We start from the raw sequence: 11,047 nt of genomic DNA on the forward strand, positions 1-11,047 counted from the left end.
GTGATAAAGAAAAAATTAAAGTAGCAAGAGAAAAGGAAGACAGTTACATATAAGGGAAACCCCCTAAGGCTATCAGGGGATTTTTCAGCAGAAATTTTGCAGGCCAGAAGGGAGTGGCATGATATATTCAAAGTGCTGAGAGGAAAAACAATCTGCAGGCAAGAATACTCTATCCATTAAGACTATCATTCAGAAAAGAAGTAGAGATAAGGGGCTTCTCAGACAAACACTGAAGGAATTCATGACCACTAAGCCAGCCCTACAAGAAGTATTAAAGTGGACTCCTTGAGTGGAAAGGAAAGATAATAAATGAGAGTATGAAAAATAGGAATCACAAAAGCAGCAAAAATAAGTATATCTGTAAAAATTAACCAAGGGATTCACAAAATAAAATAATGCCATATATGGCACCATATACCTAAAACATGAGGGAAAGAGGAGCAAAGAATAGGTTCACACTTGAGTGATTATCAACTTCATATAGACTGCTATATGCTGAAGATGTTATACACAAATATAGTAGTAATCACAAATCAAAAGCCAGTAACTGCTATGTAAAAAATAAAAAGTATAAAGTATAGGTAAAATATATCACTAAAGAAAGCCAGCAAACCATAAAAGAGAGGAAGAGAAGAAAGGATCAGAGAAAAATTACAAAAAACAACCATAAAACAAGTATCAAAAGGGCAATAAATACATAGCTATTAATAATTACTTTGAATGTAAAGGCCTGGATGCTCCAATTGAAAGACATGAGGGTGACAGAGGGGGAACAAAACAAAACAAAACAAAAAACAGACCAATCTACATGCTGCTTAGAAGGGATTCATTTCAGACCTAAAGACAAATGCAGATTGAAAGTGAGGGGATGGGGGGGCGGCTGGGTGGGCTCAGTCAGTTAAGCATCCAACTCTTGGGTTTCCACTCAGGTCATGATCTCACAGTTCATGAGATTGAACCCTGCATCAGGATCTGTGCTGACAATGCAGAGCTTTCTTGGGATTCTCTTTTCCTCTCTCTCTGTCCCTCCCTTGCTCACATGCATGCACATACTCTCTCTAAAAATAAATAAGTAAACATTAAAAAAAAAAGAAAAGAAAGTGAGGGGATGGATAAACACTAATAATGAAAATGGATGTCAAAAGAAAGCTAGGGTAGCAATACTTATGTTGGACAAAATAGAGTTTAAAACAAAGACTATGATAAGAGATAAAAAAGGACACTATATAATACTAAAGGAGACAATCCAACAATAAAAAAATAACAACAATTGTAAATATTTGTGCACTAAAAATGGGAGCATCCAAATACACAAAACAGTTAATAACAAATCCAAAGGACCTAATCAATAGTAATACAATAATAGTAGGGGTCTTTAACACTCCACTTACATCAATAGACAGATCATCCTAACAGAAAGGAAACAAGGAAACAGAGAAATAATGACTTTGAATGAAACAGTGGACACATAGATTTAACAGATATATTCAGAACATTCCATCCTAAAACAGCAGAATACACATTCTTTTTAAGTGCACGTGGGACATTATCCAGAATAGATCAAATATTAGGTCACAAAACAAGTCTCAATAAGTTCAAAAAGATTGAAGTCATGACATGCATCTTTTCTGACCACAATGTTATGAAAGTATAAATCAACCACAAGAAAAAAATCTGGAAAGAACACAAATACATGAAAGTTAAATAAGATGCTACTAAACAATGAATGGGTCAAGCAGGAAATCAATGAAGAGATAAAAATTACATAGAAACAAATGAAAATAAAAACACAACAGTCCAAAATCTTTGGGATGCAGCAAAAGTGGTTCTAAGAGAAAAGTTTACCCTAAAACAGGCCTACCTCAAGAAGCAAGAAAAATCTTAAATAAACAACCAAACCTCACACCCAAAGGAAATAGAAAAAGAAAAAACAAAACCTAACAACAGCAGAAGAAAGGAAATAATAATTAGACCAGAAATAAATTACATAGAAACTAAAAACAATAGAACAGATCTATGTATCTCAGAGTTGATTCCTTGAAAACATCAACAAAATTGATAAACCTCCAGCCAGACTCATCAAAAATAAAAGAGAGAGTTGGGGCGCCTGGGTGGCGCAGTCGGTTAAGTGTCTGACTTCAGCCAGGTCACGATCTCGCGGTCTGTGAGTTCAAGCCCCGTGTCAGGCTCTGGGCTGATGGCTCGGAGCCTGGAGCCTGTTTCGGATTCTGTGTCTCCCTCTCTCTCTGCCCCTCCCCCGTTCATGCTCTGTCTCTCTCTGTCCCAAAAATAAATAAACGTTGAAAAAGAAATTTTTTTTAAAAATAAAAAATAAATAAATAAAAGAGAGAGAGAGAGAGAGAAGACTCAAATAAGCAAAATTACTAATGAAACAGGAGAAATAAAAACCAACCAACACCACAGAAACACAATTGATTGTAAGAGAATATTATGAAAAATAATATGCCAGTAAATTGGACAACCTAGAAGAAATGGATAAATTCCTAGAAACATATGACCTACCAAAACCGAAGCAGGAAGAAATAGAAAATTTGAGCAGACCAATTACCAGCAATGAAACTGAACAACAACAACAACAACAACAACAACAACTCCTAACAAACAAAAGTCCAAGACCAGATGGCTTCACAGGCAAATTCTACCAAACATTTAAAGAAGAATTAATACCTATTCTTCTCAATTATTCCAAAAAATTGAAGAGAAAGGAAAACTTTCAAATACCCAAATATCCTGATACCAAAACCAGATAAAAACAACACAAAAAGAGGACTACAGGCCAATATTTCTGATGAACGTAGATGCAAAAATCCTCAACAAAATATGAACAAACCAAATCCAACAATACATTAAAAAAATTATTCACCATGAAAAAAAAATTTAAAAAAGGGGGGTGACTGTATGGCTCAGTTGGTTAAGTGTCTGACTTTGGCTCAGGTCATGATCTTGTGGTTCATGAGTTCGAGCCCATTGAGCTCTGTGCTGATAGCTCGGAGCCTGGAGCCTGCTTCAGATTCTGTGTCTCCCTCTCTCTCTGCCCTCCCTTGCTCACGCTCTATCTGTCTCTCTCTCTCTCAAAAATAAATAAACATTAAAAAAATGAAAAAAAATTTATTCACCATGATTAATTAAGTGAAATTTATTTCCAGGACACAAGGGTGGTTCAATATTTGCAAATCAAAGTGATACATCACATCATGAAATGAAAGGATAAAAACCATATGATCATTTCAACAGATGCAGAAAAACATTTGACAAAGTACATTTATTCATGATAAAAGCCCTAAACAAATTAGATTTAGAGGGAACATACCTCAACATAATAAAGACCATATATGAAGAATCCACAGTGAACATCATACTCAATGGGGAAAAACTGAGAACTTTCCCTCTAAGATCAGGTATAAGACAAGGACATCCACTCATTATTACAGTAGTAATAAGCCAGAGAAAGAGAAATTAAGAAAACAATCCCATTTAAAACTACCAAATATAATAAAATAGCTAGGAATAAACTTAACCAAGGAAAGACCTGCAGTCTGAAAAAACCATAAAATATTGATGAAAGAAATTGATGATGACACAAAGAAATGGAAAGACATTTCATGCTCATGGATTGGAAGAATAAACATTGTTAAAATGTCTATATTACCCAGGGCACCTGGGTGACTCAGTTGGTTAAGCGTCCAACTCTTTATATTGACTCAGGTCATGATCTCATGGTTGGTAAGATTGAGACCCATATCAGGCTCTGAGCTAACAGTGTAGAGCCTGCCTGGGATTCTCTCTCTACCTGTCTCTCTTCCCTTCCCAACACCCCCCCCCCCCCCATCTCTCAAAATAAAAAATAAACATTAAAAAAAATGTCTATACTACCCAAGGTAATCTATAGATTTAATGCAATCCTTAACAAAATATCAACAACATTTTCCCCAGAACTAGAACAAACAATCCTAAAATTTGTATGGAACCAAAAAGACCTCAAATAGCCAAAGGAAACTTGAAAAAAAAATCAAAACTGGAAGTACCAAAATTCCAGACTTCAAATTATATTACAAAGCTGTAGTAATCAAAACAGTATGGTACTGCCACAAAAATAGACACACAGATCAATGGAACAGAATAGAGAGCCCAGAAATAAAGACACAATTGTACAGTCAATTAATCTCTGGCAAAGGAAGAAAGAATATACAGTGGTAAAAGGACAGTCTCTTCAACAAATGGTGTTGGGAAAGCTGGACAGCTACATGCAAAAGAATGAAACTGCACCACTTTCTTACACCATACACAAAAATAAACTCAAAATGGATCAATGACCTAAATGTGAGACCTGAAGCTATAAAAATTCTAGAAGAGAGCATAGTCAGTAATATCTCTGACATTGGCTTTAGCAACATTTATCTAGATACATCTCTTGAAGCAAGGGAAATAAAAGCAAAAATAAACTACTAGGACTTCATCAAATTAAAAAGCTCTGCACAGCAAAGGAAACAATCAACAAAACTAAAAGGCAACCTATGGAATGGGAGAAGATATTTTCAAATGATATATTTGATAAAAGTTTAGTATCCAAAATATATAAAGAACTGATACAACCCAACACCAAAAAAAATAATAAGCCAATTAAAAATTGTACAGAAGACATGAACAGACATTTCTCCAAAGACACACAGATGGCCAACAGACATGTGAAAACATGCACAACATTACTCAGCATCAGGGAAATGCAAATCAAAACTACAATGAGATATCACCTCGCACTCATCAAAATGACTAAAATCAATAACACAAGAAACAACAAGAGTTGGTGAAGATGTGGAGAAAAAAGGAACTCTCTTGCACTGTTGCAGTCACTCTGTAAAACAGTATGGAGTTCCCTCAAAAAGTTAAAAATAGAATTATATTACGATGCAGCATTCACATTATTATTTATCCAAAAAATACAAAAATGCAAATTCAAAGGGATACTTGCACCCTATGTTTATTGCAGCATTATTTGTAATAGCCAAATTATGGAAGCATCCCAAGAGTCCATCAATAGATGTGTAGATAAAGATTTGGAATATATATATATGAAAATTACATAGTCATAAAAAAGAATGAAAGTTGCCATTTGCCACAACATGATTGGAACTAGATAGTATTATGCTAAGCAAATTAAGTCAGTCAGAGAAAGACAAATACAATATGATTTCACTCATACGTGGAACTTAAGAAACAACACAAATGAACAAAGGAAAAAAAGAAAAGAGAGAAAGAGACAAACCAAAAAAACAGACTTTTAACTATGGATAACAAGCTGATGGTTACCAGAGGGGAGTTGGGGGGGAGGGGCGGAATGAGAGACATCATCAGATGGTGGGGATTCAGGAATGTACTTTTTGTGATGAGCTCAAGTGGTGTATGGAAGTGCTGAATCACCATACTATACACCTGGAACTAACAGAACACAGTATGTTAACAATACTGGAATAGTAATAATAATAAAAAAACTAGGGGCACCTAGGTGGTTCAGTCAGTTAAGTGTCCAACTCTTGATCTCAGCTTAGGTCTTGATCTTGGCGTTGTGAGTTCAAGCCCTGCATTGGACTCCATGCTGGGCATGAAAACTACTTAAAAAAACAAAAAAAAAAAAAAAAAAGAAAAAGAAAAAGAAAAAGACCTGAAGGGCTCTATGCATTGCAAAGCCAGACTATTTCAGCAAAAATCTCAGCAGTAACTGAGGTCTGTCAGAGTGATAAAAGTAGGCTCAATAAGGCTGGGTCTTGCTCCAGCATGGACTGATGGAATCTCACATTTAATTTGGAGATTCCCTTCACTAAGCTACTCTTCATTGAACATGTTCTGTTAGTTTTGCTAACCTGCAAAAGAAAAACACCTTAAAATCTTTTTAAACTAAAAAATGTTTTTGAAATTCATAGGAAAAAAATGTCTCCCGCATCCATGTTTTACCATGTCTACCTTCTCCCTCACATATTTCACATATTTCAACCAAGTATGGAATTTATATTATCAAAAGTTCTGGGCCTGGGTTCTATGAGGTACTAGATGATAATACTCTGGGGTTTCATGAAGAAAAATGAATTCATTAAGACTTGTCAAGAGAAGTGTTGTCAACATCTATGGAGGTTATAAATCCAGATTTCAACTATTGTTCTTCCCCATGCTAGGAACTCCTTGTTTGTGATGTGCCTAAAAAATTAGCTGATAAAATTTAAGGCTGGAACTTAGTGTGTTCCCTTACAGTTGTTCCCTACGTACCCATTATGTACGCTTCAATGTACACTTCATCTCTGTTTCACTGTCCTTTTCAACTTCTCAAACAGCTATTTCCCACCATAGTTCATGAAACTATGTGTACAGTATTAGTATGCTAGAGTTTCCATAACAAAATACTACAGAATGGGTATTTAGCAACAGAAATGTGTTTTCTCACAGGTCTGGAGCCTGGAAGTCAAAGATCAAGATGTCTGAAGGGTTGGTTTCTCCTGAGGCTTCTCTCATTGGTTTGTAGATAGCTATCTTCTCACTGTGTCCTCACAGGGCCTTTTCTCTGTGCATGAACATCTCCCTTTTCTTCTAAGTAGTCTCTGCAGTAGTCAGTGGAGACCTGCTTACATGCAGGAGAAAAGCCTCATTGGTAGGTCAAGCACTAGTTAAGCAAATGAAGTAGTGGCTGTGTCTACAGCAGCTACCTGTGTGGCTCAGGAATGACCAAAGCTAAAGGAAAGATCCTGGTGTTGATGGGGTCTCACTTCTCTGGTAGCTTGTTACTAGACACAACACTGAAACTTACGTGCATAGAATTGAGTTAATCATCATTCTCAGTTCACTGTACACTACCCTTATTAGTTGATACTCTTGATTTATTATTTTTTGACATCTTTTATTCCTATCCCTTCAATAGTTACTATCTTTAATGAATTTAACATGGTTCTTTAGATATGTATATACTTTTGGAAGACCTATATTGTTTTGTGTATGTTTTAAAATTGGATCCTGTGACCACTGCTTTTGTTAATCAACAAAAGGACATGGTGTTGAGAAACGCTGTTTTCCAAAATCAAAGATTGACAGAAATCTTGTTGTTTGAAATCTTATCAATAAGACTGAAACATTCTACTTTTGCCTGAAGGATATCAGTAATTCCAATGCAGAGAAGCAGCTAGGCATATAACTTCAGATAAGAGTTTTCTGGAAACAACAGTCTATATTTATTTTAACTGAGTAGTAGTAGTTTCCAAGGAAACAGGACCGTGAGTCTGCTTGTTGGCCCAGGCCTGATGTTAACCCCTTTACATACAGTTTTGTTTTAATTTGAGCCTCTTGAAACATTGTTTCATTTAAACTTTACATAACCTCTACTTTTTCCCAACATCTTATAATAATCCTGTCCTTTCCTGTGTTTGGATGGACACCCATGTTTCCTCTGGTCAATGGTTTCCCTTGTTGCAGCATGTTGATTTGGCTTTATTGGGCTATGGGTTTGTCCCTGACAGGTTTTAACAGATAGACTTTATAAAAATACACATGCACAGTATTATTGATAATCTCATTCTTTAAAAAAACAATTTTTTTTAAAGAAAAGATCTATCCATGTTGTTATGTGTAAGTCTAATTCATTACTTCTAATAGCTGGATAGAATTTCATCTTAAAAACACATCCACACTCTCACATGCCATATTTATTTTATCTATTTCCCAATTTAGACACCAGTCCTTTTGTACTACACACAAGGCATTTCCTCTTGAATTTTCTCTGATGAAACTGCCTGAGAATTTTTTGGGATATATTTTCTGAAGCAGTACTGCTGAGCTCTAAGGTGTACTGCCAGAATAGTAGCTCCAATTTATTTATGTATTTATGTATAAAAAATTATTTTTTTAATGTTTACTTATTTTTCAGAGAGACAGAGCGTGAGCAGAGGAGGTGCAGAGAGGGAGTGAGACACAGAATCCGAAGCAGGCTCCAGACTCTGAGCTATCAGCACAGAGCCTGACATGGGGCTCAAACTCATGGACTGTAAGATCATGACCTGAGCTGAAGTCAGATGTTTAACGGGTTGAGCCACCCAGGTGCCTCAGTAGCTCCAGTTTATATATTTGCCAGCACTTGACATTATTATCTGCTTTCAAATACTTTTCAATTTGATGGGTATAAAGTGATTACTCCATTTTTCTTCTGATTTGTATTTCTTTGAGCACAAGCAAGGCAAGCATCTTTTCTATGTTGATTACCTAATTATTTTGCTTCCATGATTTGCCTATTAATATTCTCTCTCCCTTTAAAAAAAACTGAGCTTTCTGTCTTTATACAAATAAAACATAAGAGCTAGTCTTTAACTTGTTATACTTTACAGGTAAGCAGAAATAACTTATATTTAAGCAGAAAATAGAGAATAATGGAGTGCTGTACTATGTGGTACTTCCTGAAAATGCAAAAGATCATCCCTTGAGACAAGAACCATCATGGGGTGTTTCTAGAGGCAACTGGGAGACATTTGGAAGTACAGTAAAACCTTGGTTTGTGAGCATAATTCTTTCTGGAAACATGCTTATAATCTAAAGCACTTGTATATCAAAGCAAATTTCCCCATAAGAAATAATGGAAACTCAGATGATTTGTTCCACAACCAAAAATATCCATATAAAATGATTACAATAGGAGGAACCAAGATAGCGGAACAGCATGGAAGTTTTTTTTTGCATCTCATGTCCATGAAATACAGCCAGATCAACACTAAACCATCCTGCACACCTAGAAAACTGATTTGAGGATAAACAAAACAATCTGCTCAAACTGAACAACAGAACTCAGCAGGTACACAGTGTGAAGTGAACTGGGATAGAGAGAAGCCATGGAGGGCAGGGAGCAGTTTTTGCTTGCAGGGAAAGGATGGAAACTTGGGGAGAGAACGGGAAAACACCCCCCCACAAAGCAGCTGGAGAGAAAGTAGAAGAGTGGAATCAGCTGCAGGGACTGAACTAAGAAGAGAGAGAGAAGAAAGGAGAGGGTTTAAATTCCATTAAGACTCTATAAACAGGGCGAGCACAGAATCTGAAACTCCATAGCTCAATACCTGGTGGTGCTCTGCTGGGAAGGGTGAATCCTCAGGAGCAGAGTGAAGTCTGGGGGGTCCTCAGGCCACATGGGGAGAGGCAGTTCCCCTTTTGGGAAGACATTTGGTAGAGGTGGTGTGGCCTCCCCATGGGCAAAGGTGCCAGCAGACCCCAGAGAACAGCCACATCCACTGGTGTTGGAGCGAGGGCATTAAGGGTGAAGCCTGGCACCAAATGTGTGTTGTGATTTGCCATAAACCCTGAAATGCTACTGGTACACAATCGGGTGAACTTTTTCTGGGGCGGGCTGGCACCCAGCTGCAGTCTCTGAGCATTGGCAGCAGTGCGGTCCCGCAAATGTTCCTGCGGTTGGGCTGGCACCCGGCCATTGCTCAGTGAGACCCTCCCACAGAGAGTCAGAAGTGGTTAAAGCCAAAGTTGCTCAGAAGTGAGGGGTCAGGAAATACAGCTGCATCTGAGATAAAACTCAGGAGGGAAGTGCTGCCTGGAAACCTGACAGCTTGGTCATGGACAGTGTAAAAGCGGGAAGTGGATGTAAGCTGGAGACAAAGGACAGGTGCACAATTGCTGATCAGGGAGAATAGAGTTCCGATACTACAGCCTGGGTAGCTGGGTGATGCCATTTTCACCCCTCCCACGCATGTGCATACACACCGACAAGCCCCACATCAATCCACCCAATAAGCTAAGCAGTGCCATCTAGTGGAGAACGGAGCTGTTACACTAAGACCCGCCCAAATGGGCCAACCTGGCACTTCAGGAACACCACAAGCCTCTCCACCTGCTTAGCTTATGAACTATAAGTGTTCACAGTTTGACTTTTAGAGGAAAACGATGTAATTTCAACCATATTTTAGTCTGTTTGCTGGTCTATCTATTCCATTTTCTTTTTTCTTTTTCATTTCTTTTCTTTTTCTTGAATACAGAAAGAGAAAAAATTTATTTTTGTTTTTAATTTTTATTAAAAATATTTTAAATTTTTTTCTACTATATTTTTTACTTGTGTGTAATTTTTTCAACTTCTATTTTATTTCCATCATTTCATTTTATTCTATTTCACTGTATTCATTTTTCAAATTTTCAAATGTTTTCCTTTATCCTTTTTTTCCTTTTTTTAAATTCTCTTTGTTCTCTAATCTATCAAGCTCCTTTCAACACCCAGACCAAAACACATCTAGGATCTAGCAGCATTTATTTGATTTTTTGGGGGGGTGTGTTTTTAATTTTTTAATTTTAATTTTTTTACCTTATTAATTCCCTTTCTTCCTTCAAAATGACAAAATGAAGAAATTCACCCCACAAAAAAGAGAAGGAAGAAAGGAGAACCAGGGACTTAATCAACACAGATACAAGAAAGATGTCTGAACCATAATTTAGAATCATGATAATAAGAATACTAGCTGGGGTCGAAAATAGATTAGAATACCTTTCTGTGGAGATAAAAGAAGTAAAAGGTAGTAGGATGAAATAAAAAAATGCTATAAATGAGCTGCAATCTCTAATGGATGCCATAGTGGCAAGGAGGGATGAATCAGAGCAACAAATTGGTGATATAGAGGACAAACTTATGGAGACAAATGAAACAGGAAAAAAGAGGGAGATTAAGGTAAAAGAGCACAATTTAAGAATTAAAGAAATCAGTGACCTATTAAAAAGGAACAAAATCAGAATCATAGGGGTATGACAGAAGACAGAGAAAAAGGGTAGAAGGGTTAGGTGAGCAAATCATAGCAGGAAACTTTCCTAACCTGGGGAAAGACAAAGATATCAAAATCCAGGAAGCACAGAGGACTCCCATTAGATTCAACAAAAACCGACCATCGACAAGGCATATTATAATCAAATTCACAAAATATTCAGGCAAGGAAAAAATCATGAAAGCACAAGGGAGAAAAGTCCTTAACCTACAAGGGAAGACAGATCAGGTTTGCAGCAGACCTATCTACAG

This window comes from Prionailurus viverrinus, chromosome F2, assembly GCF_022837055.1.
Source record: "Prionailurus viverrinus isolate Anna chromosome F2, UM_Priviv_1.0, whole genome shotgun sequence".
NCBI classification, from domain to species: domain Eukaryota; kingdom Metazoa; phylum Chordata; class Mammalia; order Carnivora; family Felidae; genus Prionailurus; species Prionailurus viverrinus.